This window comes from Solanum dulcamara, chromosome 9, assembly GCF_947179165.1.
Source record: "Solanum dulcamara chromosome 9, daSolDulc1.2, whole genome shotgun sequence".
In the NCBI taxonomy this organism is placed as follows: Eukaryota; Viridiplantae; Streptophyta; class Magnoliopsida; order Solanales; family Solanaceae; genus Solanum; species Solanum dulcamara.
Window position 1 is genome coordinate 71,974,121 of NC_077245.1, and position 16,041 is coordinate 71,990,161.

Genomic DNA, 16,041 nt, shown 5'->3' on the forward strand with positions numbered 1-16,041 from the left:
TTGATATATGTTAATATTTTTTCATTTTTTTTGTCGTGATACATCATAACATTATGTATCTAACTCACTTCAAAAATGTTTCAGATGTACTGTTGATTTCGAAAAGTTAATTTTGTTATTTTATATTCATGATACATACTAAGTAGTATGTATCAGGTACAATAGTTAAAAATACTTGTTGTCAGAATGTATCAGATACATATGAATCTCTGTGTATTTGATATATGTTAATATTTTTTCGTTTTTCTTGTCGTGATATATTATAACATTATGTATATAACTCACTTCAAAAATGTTCTAGATGTACTGTTGATTTCGGAAAGTTAATTTTGTCATTTTATATTCATGATACATACTAAGTAGTATGCATCAGGTACAATAGTTAAAATATTTGTTGTCAGAATGTATTAGATACATATGAATCTCTGTGTATCTGATACATGTTAACTGTTTTCCTAAAATTATGTAGTTATGTGTTAATATGCTATTTTGACGACTGTTGTTGGAGAATGAAAGCATCATGTTGGAAAAAATTCGATATATTCAAAGTGAGATACTTCAATAGTGAACATTCATGTGCACTAAGAGATATGATTTTCAGCAAAGTTCATGCTATAAAGGCTTTTGTAAGTGCATTCATGGCACCTAAATTAGTTAATCATAGAGAATTCACACCCCTAATGATATACGAGAGGATATTAAAGCAGCGTATGAAATCGATATTATCTATCAATAAGCATGGCGTTCAAAAGAACATGCTTTGGAGATGTTAAGGGAAAAACCTGATGATGGATATAGACAGCTGCCTGCATACATACATATGCTAAAAATCGTATGTCCAAATTCATACATAAGTATGCACAAGTCACCAACTGATGAGTTCATGTATCTATTCGTAGCATTAAGGCCATTGATAAGGGGGTTTCAGTTTTATCGATCTGTAGTTGTTGTTGATGGTGCACATCTTGATGGATCTTATAAAGAGACATTTGTATCAGCTAGCACACTTGATGGGGCAGGTATTACTTTTTGTTACTATTGCGTATTGAATAACAATGTATCATCTTAGTTGACACATTTATTGTGAATCTGATGAATTCTAATAACTATGTTATCACTGTAAATAATTTTTTAGGTTGCATATTGCCATTGACGTATGGTGTTGTTGATATAAAAAATAATTCATCATGGACGTGTTTTTCCAGAACTTCAAAAATGCATTTGGTGAGAGGGACAATATGTGTGTTGTATCAGATAGAAACGAAAGCATAATCAAGAGTGTAAATATGGTATTTCCTAATGTCCCCCACCTTGCATGTATATGACATATATGGAAAAATATGTGTACTAACTACAAGAGGAGCAAAGTTGTATTAAGAGACCTCTTCTACTCGATGGCAAAGGCATACCAAAAAGATGAATTTGAAAAATTAATGGCAAAAGTTGAAAAAATTGATCACCGAGTGACAGAGTATTTGAAAAATACGAGATACGAAAAGTGGTCAAGGTTTCATGCAACTGTCAACAGGGAGAAAATAATTACTTCTAACATCGAGGAATATATCAATGGATGTCTTGTTGAAGCACGAGAGATGCCTATAATTGACTTTTTGGAGAAAACGAGAATGTTATTTGGTGCTTGGAACTGCAAAAATAGGAAAATAGTAGCTTATACAAAAAAACTTTAGGTAGGAAATTCGAAGATATCCTAGTATCAAACACGATGAAGTTTTTGAGAATGAAGGTACACACTAGTTATTTTTAAGTAGATATCTATTTGAGACATAGTTGCTTGATACATACCTATATGATATATCAATTCTGTATTTTCTGTGATCATTATTTCCTGATACATCAGTTCTGATACATATTTGTGATGATTATTTTTTGCAGGTTGTTGCTTCATCAGAATATCTTTATTCTGTTTATGAATCAGGTATAAGATACATTGTGTCTTGAAAGAAAAACCTGCAATTGTGGCAGGTTTCAACTAGACGAGATACCATATCCACACGCAATTGCAGTGTTGAAGAGCAAGAATATTACAGACATACACCCGTACTATTTTGATTACTACAAGTCAGAGGCGTAGGCAAATACTTATGAATTGCCAATGGTTTCAATGCCAGATAAGAAAGATTGGTCTGTTCTGAATTTTTTTGGGGAAGAATTCCTCTTGCCATCAAGATATAAAAGGATGCGAGGAAGACTAAAGAAAGGAAAAAAAAGTATTCTAGTAAGAAGATAAGAATAAGCACAAATTCTTGTGGTCGTTATGGCCATGAAGACCACAAAAGAAAGACTTGTAATTTCATTCCCAAGGAGAAATGATGTTTTGTTAACCCAGATACATTCTATTAGGATCATGTACTTACATCTACATAGTTTTTTATAGTGTATGATTGTATTTGATACATATATCAATTAACCAGAATAGTAATTGAATATCAATAATTGATACATGAATGGTTGGTAATTATTTTTATTGTAAATTACTCGGTATTGATATAGTAATTTCGAATCTGATACATGAGAATAGTGGATACATAACATGTTGTATTGATATAAGTTGTGATTGATACATAACATGTTGTATTGATATAAATTGTAGATGTATCAAAATCATTAAATCTTGATACATTATAATCTGATAAATAAATGTAGATATATCAGAAGCTGTAAAGCTTGATAAATGAGATTTTGATACATAAATATAGATGTATCAGAATCATTAAATTTTGGTACATTAGAATCTGATACATAAACAAGATGTATCATAAGCTGTAAAACTTGATATATGAGATTCTGATACATAAATATAGATATATCAGAATCATTAAATCTTGATACATAATAATCTGATACATAAAATAGATGTATCAGGAGCTGTAAAGCTTGATATATGAGATTTTGATACATAAATGTAGATGTATCAGGAGCTGTAAAGCTTGATACATTAGAATCTGATACATAAATAATGTCTCAGAAACATTCAAGTTTGATACATCAGAATATGATATATAAATATGAGAAAAACTTAAAAGTTTGTTAAGTTGTTGAATAGAGAAAAAAATGTTTACTATTGATGCAAAAACATAATTGTACATTCTACTACTACAAAATGCAAAAAAAATAAAATTACTCGACGTCCATCAGTTCTCCATGACTAGGAGAGATGAAATCTCTTTTAGGTTTTTTTTGATCATCGTTTTTGCTAACATAACCATCTTTAGCCTTCCGACAACCATAATTCAACAGTAGTGCGCCATATCTTGAACGGAAGAATTCGGCGTGTAGTCCAATAGTTGGAATAGAAATTTCATCACTAAGATATTCGACAAAAATAGTTAGGAAAACATCACAATCCCTTCAAAGAAATGAATACACAACTTTAAAAAATTGACCTATTAATGATTTAAATATGAATATTTGTTAATACTCACAAGTTATCACTTCCTTATTGCGTAATGCTTTCAATGTATTTAACTGAAAAAGGGCGATGTGATTCAAGCATGTTTCCGGTTGATTTGTCCTTGTATGAATCAAGCAATGACCAATCAGTACGTTCATTCTTCTCAAAAAAACCTCTATCCTGGAGATATGTAGGTAGCATTACTGCTATCTTTTGAATCTCTAAGAAAGGGTTGCTACTTCTTCTTTCAGGTGATGAATCATACACGCGTATCAACCTCTGTTTCAACACAAACATCACAAAAACCCAAAGAAAATCCCTATCATAATTTATCGGGATGTATACCTCATCTACCAAATGTCAGGGCAACCCGACAGGTATTGAGAAACCTTTTATTATGTTATTCACAGATTTCTCATGATGAGCTATAACAGAGGCCTTTTCCATATCTTCTTAGGTAGAAATGTCAGGTGGAATATGATAGTATTGTGTGTGTTCAGATTCAATAAAAATTTTGAAAATATAATTTGTTGTTGTGTATTGATACTGATGGCCCAACTACATCTTGGATTTCTTTTGAAGATAGTAAAATATTACATCGATGTGCTTCACATTTTAAAAAAGTATTAGTTATACAAATTGATACATAGTTTTTAAATAGGGTAGAAACTGTTGTACTAGATATATCTGATACATAATATCTATGTATCAAAAATGTGACTGACATCTAACAGATGCTCTATGAAGAAATGATTACCTCATCATTCCAGCATCTGTTCGGCTGTGACATAAGGTAAAACCAATTCTTATCTTGAGGAAATGCCACTATAAAGTTCATTTTATCAAACCCGAATAAAGACAACTTGGATCTGTAATGTTCCTCCTTTGGTTTGCTAAATGGAAACTTATATTAAAATGACAGAATATATATAATAAATAGCTTGTGTTGATATAAGTTGTAAATATAATACTTACTTGTTGGCATGCGATTTTAATAGTCCTTTATCTATCCATTGGGAGTATTCCCAGATAAGCTCGGTTGGGGGATGATAGCATATGGCAAAATCTTCAAAAGGGTGTGTTTGAGGCCTAACTGATGTCATTTTTTCCTTACCCTTTTCACTCGACCCAAATTTTGTTAGATACGACAATTGTAAGATTTTAGAAAGCAGCCTACTTGGAAGAGATCTCTTCACATTTTCTTGCAATACATTGGATTTTGATGGAAGACTGGTGGGTAGCTGGCTATCACATAGTAGACATTCATCCTGAACTACCTGTTCATGACTAACAGTATTCAATGGCATGGCCAGTAATGAAAGCCTATATATTAGAATATTTATCATATCCAGAGTTTCGGGCAATAGCGATGTTGAAATAGTGAATTCCTAATTTTGAAGAATTATAAAAACATAATGACTTTAGTATACTAAAATCTATTTAATTTAATGAATCAGATACAATTAATTCATATTACCGATGCACTTGGTTTGAATTTTTCTTTATCAATCTGCTCAATATGCTCTTCAACTTTATCAGTATTACCAACAGACTCTCTTGCATCTTTCGTGGCATTATTCTAAATAAAATGTATAACGTCAGTACTAAACTTATTAATGTTGAATCTATCACAATCATTTTTCTGATACATTACCTTTAATGTATCAGAATCAACAAACACAGGAAAATAATCTGCTCTATCTGGTTCCATTTGGTGTGTTGATACATCCTTTAATTGTGATGAAATAATAGATGTTTTTGGTTCCTACAAATGTAATAATAACTATTATTTAAGAAAATGACAGTTGAAATAATACATTACCTTTAATAACTTTGGTTCTAGTACATTACCTTTAATGTATCAGTTGACAGATGCTGTTGAAAAGATTCTACAGCATCTAATACAATGCTATGTTCTGATACATCATTCACCTGTTGTATCGTGTTGTATGGTTTAGCTTTCTATAAACATAATAATATTTACTTATGATATATGAGCATGTAATGTATCAATAACTATATATCATCACAAGATTAGCAAATACAAGATATATGTAGCATCAGATTGGTCAGAACTTTTGTTCTGATACATTACCTTTAATGTATCAGTAGAAATATGTTGTTCAAATGGTTTTGGTTCATCTGATATAATGTTTTATTCTGATACATCATCCACCTGTTGTATCATGTTGGATGGTTTATCTTTCTGCAAACATAATAATATTTACTTATAATATATGAGCATGGAATGTATCAATAACTATATATCGTCACAGTTTTAGCAAATACAAGATATATGTAGCAACAAATTGGTCAGAACTTTGGTTTTGATACATTATCTTTAATGTATCAGTAGAAATATGTTGTTCAAATGGTTCTGATTCATCTGATATAATATTTTGTTCTGATACATCATCCACATGTTGTATCATGTTGGATGGTTCATCTTCCTGCAAACATAATTATTTACTTATGATATATGACAATTACAAATAAAATTAAATATCTGATATATGAAAATAAAATGTATTCAGTAGTTTAAAAATATATCAAAATATAAATATCAATAATTACGTGACGTATCTACCTTAATATCTTTCTGGACATGAGATTGGTCATTTTGAAGGGGGGGTCAGATTTATTTGGATCATTGTGCTCCTCCAATATAATAGGTGCTTCTTGTTGTTCCACCACATGGAATGGTTGAACAAAATTATCTTTTTTAATTTGAGATGATGTGCCAGTTATGTGGTGCACTATATTGTCGATGGATTTCAAAAGATCAATATGATTTGAATCAATTTTATTCTCTAATCGTTTGAACTTCCGGTCAACCTTAATACAATAATATGAAAAATCAGAATGTATTAACTTATTAAATGTATATTGTGTGATACATCTTATAGTAATAACTTGCATATTTCTTTAGAGACTTCTTTATGGAATTCTTTAATACTTTGAATTGCATATGACCAATTTGCTTCGAATGACCAGAAGATTAACCGCCTATCACTGACTTTGTCGTTGGTTTTATATCAATAGAAATAGGTATTTCTGATGAATTTGGTGGTATGACATCCTTATGCATGTTATTTGTTTCTATTTGAATTGATTCTTTAGCACGGGTAGTCTTCATTCTTTTGGGAGGAGGTGGAGAAGGTGTATCAGCAACATGACTGGATCTTCTTAATAATTCTGTGGGTGGTTTTGTTGAAAAGTCCTCAAATTCGAGGACTTCTTCAGGTTCTGTAAAATTGACCTTGGCAGCTGATGTAGCAGCTTCAGATTGATGTTCAGTGCCAGGAATGACAATAGATTTCATTTCATATTGAGATGGCACAATATTGGAGCATGGATACTGCAAAAAAGATTTGTTGCTAATCAGAAAATAAATCAATAAATACTATTGTATCAAGGTCAGGAATATAGAATGTATCTTAGATGTTATGTATAATGAGTCAGTGCATAAATGAATAATCTTCAGTGCATATACCTCACTGAATATGGTAGACATGAATGTCTCAAATTTTGGCTTGACGGCAACAACACGCCAATTAAGAATTTTGGAAATTTTATTACCCACTCTTACAACAATTTCAGAAGGCACCTGATATACACATTCGTAGATCCATGCATTCAGAGCGTATGGCATGCCGCCCAAATGATACATTTATTTGGCATTTGAAAACTCCTGCCTCATTCCTTTTATCAATTTGGAAAATGTTATTTTTCCCCATGGGTATTGCTCATACCTACCATCCTCTACCATCTTAAAATCATCAACATAAATAGGTGAATCACCTAGTTGAGAAAAAATAAAAGTGTGGATAAAGTAGAGAATGGCCATCTGAACAACGTCTTCATTTGTTTCCCATCCTCCAACCAGAAAATGCTAAACAAAACGTGCTTTGTTGACCCCATTTTTTGCACCAGGAAAATATCTAGACAACAATCTACTTGTTGGTGCATCTGGGTACCGAAAATCATTGATATTACTAGTACATTGCAAACCAGTAATAATAGCAAATTCCTTTATTATGAATCGGAGTATATTACCCTGCACGTGACGAATGTGCAATTCCTCTTTGTTTTTTTACTCTACCTCAAGAAGTAAGAGGCATTTGATGATTTGCCCTTGAAAATTGCATTGTGGCATATCTAGGTAGTGACCAAATATGGTTTGCCTAAATAACTGTATAGCTTCTTCACCTATTGATGATTTGAAATCATCAATAAAATTAGTCGTATATGCAGTGTCGAATCTCAAGAAGTGGGAAGGGATCTTCTTGACAACGTACTTCATTCCCTGCATTGATATGAAAAATGATTAAATACAACTTGAAATTGATACATAAACACGATGTATCAGAATCATTAAATCTTGATACATACAGAAGATGTATCAGAAGCAGTAAAGCTTGATGCATTAGAATCTGATACATAAATGTAGATGTATCAGAATCATTTAAACTTGATACATTAGAATTTGATACATAAACAAGATGTATCAGGAGCAGTAAATCTTCAAAACAAATGACATTTTAAATTTTAAAAAAATACTATGTATCAGAATCATTAAATCTTGATACATGAGAATCTGATACATACACAAGATGTATCAGAAGCAGTACATGTATCAAAATCATTTAAACTTGATACATTAGAATCTGATACATAAACAATATGTATCAGGAATAGTAAATCTTCAAAAAAATGACATTTAAAAAAAATATGTATCAGAATCATTAAATCTTGATACATGAGATTCTGATACATAAACAATATGTATCAGGAACAGTAAAACTTGATACATGAGAATCCGATACAAAAACACGATTATCAGAAGCATTAAAGCTTGATACATAAGAATCTTATACATAAACTAGATGTTTCATAAGCAGTGAATCTTTAGAAAAAACTACATTTAAAAAAAACATCTTATATGGACTCATACCTTTGGGAGATTAGGGCGTGTTGTAAGCCCTTCAATCTTCTTGTCTGCTTCTTTGGGTGCATGTTAAACTGGAGATTTCGACTTTAATTTCTCACGTAGCTTATCCATCATTGCTGAATTATTACGATGTTTGGATCTAACCTTGTCGTAACCTTCCCAAGATGAATCAGAACCCGATGAAATAAGAATTCCTTGGTTTTTATTAACTGTGTGAGACCAACACTAAAAGATAGAGCGGATTCCATATGTATCAATGAAAAATATGAGTAAAAAGACACAAAAAATTACAAAAGAAAGTAAAGGAAATCAATGTTAGAAGAAAGCAACGAAAATCAGTTTTAGTGAGAATGAAGTGAGATTTCAGATGAGGAAAAACTTAAACATACCTTAGTTAGAATCTTGAAATTGAGTAACAGATGTACAGAAATTCAAAAAACCGACGAAGTTGAGCTTGAAATTAGGCTTGAAATTTAGGATAGTTGAGTGAAGTAAAATGTGATGTATCAGTGAGATGGAGAAAGAGTTAAAAAAAAGAGGATTTTTTATATTTTTTCATATGATAGAAAATATTATTAATTATGGAATTATAATATGTGTAAATAAATAATTTTTCCTAAAAATAATGTTTGGTGGGCTTATATCTGGCCTGCCCTTTCCAAGCACATAGTGTGAGCCTGATTTTTCCTCCTCCTGATTCCATGCAGTAGTACTTAATATTGACAAATTTATATATTTGAAAGGTTAGTTAATTAAAAGTTTTGCTAAATCCTTCAGGATGACTCAGTTAGTTTGAAGGGTGGTTATCCACACAGATGACTCGAAATCGATCCCTCCTCAACTCCTTTTGAGTTGTTGTTATGACTTTGATTGATTTAAATATTTCATTGCTGCTTCTTAATAATGGAAAACAATGATAATGAAAATTATTTTGCCTACTGAATGAGGTGTAGGTATCATCAGTCATCACAATTTAGATAAATTTGTCAATTGTAGCATAATGATTGTTCAAAATCTTGCATACGTAGAATGTTCATTTTAATGAAAAACTTGAATTCATAATAAAATTATAAGTGACTAAACACAGCTAAAAAGAACGATTATCATCCCAATCAAAAAATGTTATTTAATTGCTTTAATTCTCGATCCAAAAATTGATGATGCAATACATCTTTTTTTGCTAACTAACATGTATAAAAAATTAACCAAATAATGAAACTACTGCATTATGATATTCATATATTTTTTTTTCATGTATAGTAAAATAGACCTAGTAAATTTATCCGTATTTTGTGTAGACGTAGAAAGCTTTATTATTGATTTTTAAAACAAATGATATTTTTTAATTTTTTTTTAAAAAAAGAATCAAAAAGTTTCATGTAACCTCGACCAATGTTTTACTAATTGGAATTATTTTTTCTTTTTTCACTTAGAGTTATAAATTTGACTTTGATATACATTTTATTCAAGTTTAGAAATAATAGAAAAAAGATGTAAGTATATACCCCAAAATGTATAGCACTGAATATGGGTGTTATATATAATTATTGTATTCGAAGTCTATACTCATGTATCTTGGTTGGATACTAAATTCATAATATATATATTCAAGTAATTTTAGTGAATATACATCGATTATACATTGAAGATATATAAAATATACTCCCTTCATCCCTTTTTACTTGTCAAATTTTGACTTGACACACCTATTAAGAAAACAATGATTGATATAGTAAGTTTACCATTTTACCCTTATTAATTGATAGAGTTTTAAACATATTTACTCACTAAATTTTTCAAAGATACTAACTCAATGTTAATAAATTGAGGGTATAATAGGAAGAAAAAAAATTGTCCTTTCTTGATTTGTCAAATTGACAAGTTAAAAGGGAAATCAAATTAGAAAATATTTGACAAGTAAATAAGGACGGAGGGAGTATATTTTATTACCAAAGTTTAATGTGTACAAGCAAGTATCCGTTGTATTGATACATTGATAATACATAAATATACACTATATATAATTATACATTTTGTGCATATTTATCTTTGTTGTTTTACATTGTATTTTCTTGTTATGTACAAATTCTAATATGTTCAAATCTTAAGATGCATGATATTCATGATGATTTTTAAAAGGAGGTAGAAGAAATATGATCAACGATGAGATTCTTGATTGAAATTCAAATTTTATTTATTAATGATCTTTAATGAAAATTAATACCAAAAACCTTTCTTTTTCAAGTATACGATAAAAACTAATCATTTTTTTTGTTGAATTTTTCGAGAAAGAAAAAATATAAATTGTTACCATTTTATGGTGTTTTGGGGACTGAAATTTCCATTTGGCTACAACTTATAATTAGACATAGTAGGGCTAATATGTAACCTCCAAAAAAGATTGTCGGAAATAAAAAAGAAATAAAGGAAAAAAATTGCTATGTTTATCAAATTGTTCTTATTAAAGTTATTTTAATGCTTATTTTTAATTAGTTTTTTTCCTAATAAAGTGTTAAGTGAGATCTGATAGGAGTAAAATAAAAATTTTATTATTAAATAGGTGCCAAATAAGAAAATGCAACATTTTTTTTGGACAAATTAAAAAAAAGAGTGTCATATAAATTGAAACAGAAAGAATATCTAATTTGCATTCTCCTTAGTATAAGCGGTTAGAAGCATACGCATCTTGATACGACAGATGCTTTAGCCGGGGGTACTTTCGTCCTTTCAAGTGCATCTACACATGTCCTTCAGTCTGTTATTATATATACTCGCTTCTCAGATAGGAACACCATGAATATTTTATATTATTTTCATATGATTTTCTCATCTCTATATCGTATGTTTTATCTTGTCTGACAAAAATTATCTCTTAAAGACATGACTTTATGCGTTTTGAAACTAAAACTTATGCCTCCATCAAAATAAGAGATCACCAACTAAATTATATCTTATAAAACATAAATTGTGAGTTACAAACTAAACTTATACCTCTCCAATCCATAAAAATTTTGCTTCCTCAAACATGACTTACATTATACTATTATAATACAAAAAAATGTACATTGGGTTTGGATTTTTTTTTGGTGGGGGTAGGGATTGGGGAGGGGGTGTAACAACCCCTAAAATGTTGTATGTCGGTATTTCAATTCTCGACAAAAATAATATAGCCTTTGTATTTTGGGCATAACTTTTCATAGGTTGGTCCAAATTAGGTGATTCAAATTTCTGGGTAATCACAACATCCTTACCTACAACTTTCATGAAGAACATAACTTCAAATTCGGAGTATAAGTAGGTCAAATAAATTAATCTTTGCAAGATATAGTGCTGTGACGGAATTGAGTGTTGATAGAAGAAAATTCATATCTCACTGTAGGTTGCTCCAAATTGGTTGATTCTTGAACGATATGAAACTAGACTTCCATATCCACAATTCTTATGAAGAAACCAAATCCTAATAAGGAATTTATCTTATTCAAACGTAGCTTCGAAAATGAGTATTCTGTTAAAAAGAACTCATCTTACCTACCATGGAAACATCTAGATGCATTTGACATCATGCATGACATAAATTGTCCTCCATTTAACATCATCCATGACATCAATATATTCCATTAAATTTTCAGATTTTTCTTTATAATTATTTTATTTATTGTTAGGTCCCTCTTTCCCACCTATAAATACCTACCTTATTTCCTCATTTTATTCATCAAGCTTTCCTAAGCATTTCTTCTCTCTATATACTTCTTCTCAAATATAGTTTTAGTTTTAGTAGTATAAAAATACTACTCCGGTTATTCTTATATTCCGGGTAGTACACAAAACGCTCCGGCGAGAAGAAAAGGCTAGGGATCCAAGAGTATTCCAATTCGGAGTAAACCTTCGGATTTAAGGTATGTAAGGCTTTCATAGCATTGGATTGAGTTCGTCCATGCGCCCAATATTTAAATTTATTATAATTGAGTTATAGTTGAGTTTTATTCAAATCTTGAATTCTAGATGAATTAATTCTTCTTCTATTGAGTTTGATATATTTATGCATTAATATTATTATTATTGTTATCTCTCATATTATTGGAATTATTGTTCATGGCTACTTTCCCATGAATTCTAATTGATTTGATGTTCATGAATATTTTTACATATGTTTTGAGTAAAGATGTTGGCTTTTTATTATTTTTATTGATAAAAAGAGAGTTATATGAATTAATACTATATATGTATTTTATTGAGTTTTGAAAGAGTAAAAGAGTTGAATTTGAATGAATTTGAGAAAAATGATATTTTGAGCAAGATGTTTTGATGAGATGTAAATGATGTTTTTGGAAGTATAATGATTGATGAACATGAAATGAGATGAGTTTGATGATTTAAATTAAAGTCCAATGAGACTAGATGATGAGTTTAATATGAGCACATATTTTGGGAGTAGTATTGAGCACCGAGTTGGGTAAGAGTTTAATTGACTCAAACCCCAGAACTACGTAGCCAGCGTAGGATGGAGGCTATGCCTCTTAATTCCAAAAAGAGGACTTTGATGAATGGATCCAAGATGGTGATGTCCTTTACCCTGGCAAGGTATTGGATGGATGTGGCAACGACATCGCTTCGTTGTATCATCGCTAGCTCATAAGTGATGGTTGTCGGTTAGAGAAACTCCCAACTGAGTAAGCATTGCTTATTACTATTATTTTTATTATTATATTTTAAACTTGCATTACATATTCATGTTGAGATGATGTTGAGTTCTGAGCTGAGTTTTCTTGAGAGGAGTTTCTTGATATCTGTCCTTACCTTCCTGCCATTTTACATACTCGTACATTCCACGTACTGACGTCATTCGACCTGCATCGTTTTATGATGCAGATACAGGTGTTAGAGATCCTCAACAGGCGCATCGTTGAAGATCATTTCTTTTCAGCTATTTGGTGAGTCCTTCTTGTATTCGAAGGAACTCCTTATCCTTTTATTATTGTTGAGTGTGATGTTTCTTTTGAGGTAGCCATGGATATGTCATTGGCACCATCTAAGAGTATTAGAGGCTTCATAGACAGAGTCTGATGATGTAATCGGAGTAGTTCTCCTTAGAAACTACTTCTTATAAAAATTATCTATTTTTCCTTTGATTATGACTAGCCCACATTAGTATTCTTAAGTCTTCCGCTGATGAATAAATAAGAAATGAGACCAAGTGGTTCTCTCGGAAGCCAGAAATGGTTTCTGAGTGCCGGCCACGCCTAGGGTACCCTCTCGGGGCGTGAAAGGGGGTCACCATTATAACTGATTTTTTAACAAATCATATTTTGTGATTTTTTTTAAAAAAAGGAAGAAACAAAAAGTTTCATGTAACCTCGACGAATGTCTCACTAATTGGAATTGTTTTTTCGTTTTTCACTTTGAGTTACCATTTTGGCTTTGATATACATTTCATTCAAGTTTAGAAATAACAGAAAAAAGAGGCAAGTAATGTATAGTATTGAATATGCGTGTTATAGTATATAATTATTGTATTAGAAGTGTATACTCAATGTATCTTGGTTGGATACTACATTCACAATATATATTCAAGTTTAGTGAATATACATCAATTATACATTGATAGATAAAATATACATTTTATTACCAACACTTAATGTGTACAAGCAAGTAAATTCCAATGTATTAATACATTGATAATACAAATATATATATATACCAAGTGTTGAGCAGGACCTTAGGGGTTATTGGAAATTTTACTTAGTCTGGTAATTTTACAAAGTCAAATCTATTTTATGTAAACCACGAATCAATCGTTTAAAATCCAACCGGGAACATCCCTAGGCGATATCATCAGCCATACAGGACTTACCAACGGAATTACAAGATTTTAACCCAATTAATCCATCACTAACCATGTCGGGAACACCCCTTTTAGGGCTTACCAACGCCATGGTTTAAGCTTAGTTTACTATAAAATTATTTTAACTTTAACCTGACCAAAACCGTAACCCATTAAAGAAAAGCTCTTATGTTAGAATCTTTGCCATTTGGTATTCTAACAACCTATATTAGTTATTATTTAACACTTAAATACTTAGCCATCATGGGTCTAAGTTTAACAAAAATTTCAAAGAAAGAAAGATGTAAATACCTGGAGGACCACCAGTCTCCTGGGGTGATTACAGCAAACTTCAAACTTTTATTTATTTTACAATATTACAAACTTATATTACAATAGGAGATAGTTGTGTGAGGGTAGAGAGAGAGAGTAGAGAGAAGGGGGAGCTAAAAACTTACCCTCAAATGAATGCAGAATGCATTCATTTATAATTGAAAAAAGTGCACAGTAAAATGTGCAAAAGTCAAAAAGTACACAGTTCCAAATAGTAAAATCTACAGTTACCATCCAATTTTTCAACGTTTGAATAGTGAAATAACTGTTGACACAATGAAATCTACTGTTCATGCCATCAATTCTGTCCGCCTGTCGTTTTCTTGTGCAGTCCGTTTAAATTTTCTTTTTATTTTTGAACTGCATAATCTCTTCTTCAGCCTTTTTAATAATATCTGGAATGTCACTGGAGGCTGTACTGTGTAAACTTTGAGCATCATTAAAAAAATTATCTTCTCCGGAATTTTTCGGCATGAAATCATCATCATCTGTTCCAAATTGTTGCTGAATATCTCTTTTTACTTGTTTCATGTAAGCAGCAACAAGTTCTTCTTGGGACAATAATCCTCCCTTTTTAATCTGCAATTTTTTAGTCATTTTGGCAAAATGACTTTCTTCTTCTGGAATCTTGATTTTATCAAATCTGCCATATTTAATGATGGCTTCACCAATATCATTTAACAAATCCTATCCATAAAGCTTTCCATTTTGGTCTTTCTGAAATAATTTTGACCAAAATTTGGTATGAAATAATCTACAAATACATGGCATACTATCTGAATCTGTAGTGACTTCAATAGTCCACTTGAAAATCCAGGGGATAGAAAATTCCATAAAGAAATTCATTAAGGGAGTCCCTATGAAAAGTCTATCTTCTTTTTCTAATTCAAAAATTTTTGGGGTTGCTTCTAACCATAAAGTAAATTGGTCCAAAAAGAATGAGGGTAAAACTGAATTAGTAGGGCCAAAATAAGACCACCACTTGACAAACCAGGTAGGAATTACAGTAGCTTTGAAAATCTGAGGACAAATCTTGATGAACCAAGAATGTTTGTGGTCATCATTTTCATAATACAGTATTTTGGTAAAAGCATCAACATAGTCCAATAATTAAAATTGACACTAGTTTTGACAATAGGATGGGTGTACTGAGAATCTTTTAGGGTACTTAATCCCCATTCTTCTGGTAAAATTAGTTTTTTGATAATAATTTTAGAATATGTAAAATATGATTTATTGGGCCCTCCTGTATTATTGTGGGTAATTTCCACAGACCCTGTAGTAGTTAAAATCATTTCATAATGTAATCTTGTTTTGTAAGTTTGCATTGAAAATAATGCATTGCTTAAATAACGTTTCATCACGACCCATGGATTAGTCTTCCACTGAAAATCTTTTGGGTCAACATGTAAAATCAATTCTTTTTTAGGATTGGTGCAGAAAATCTCTTTATCAGTTTTGCCAATAATTGAGGCAAAGGAATCTTCATTTGTAGGATCCTCAATTGAGGTGGGTTGACTGGTA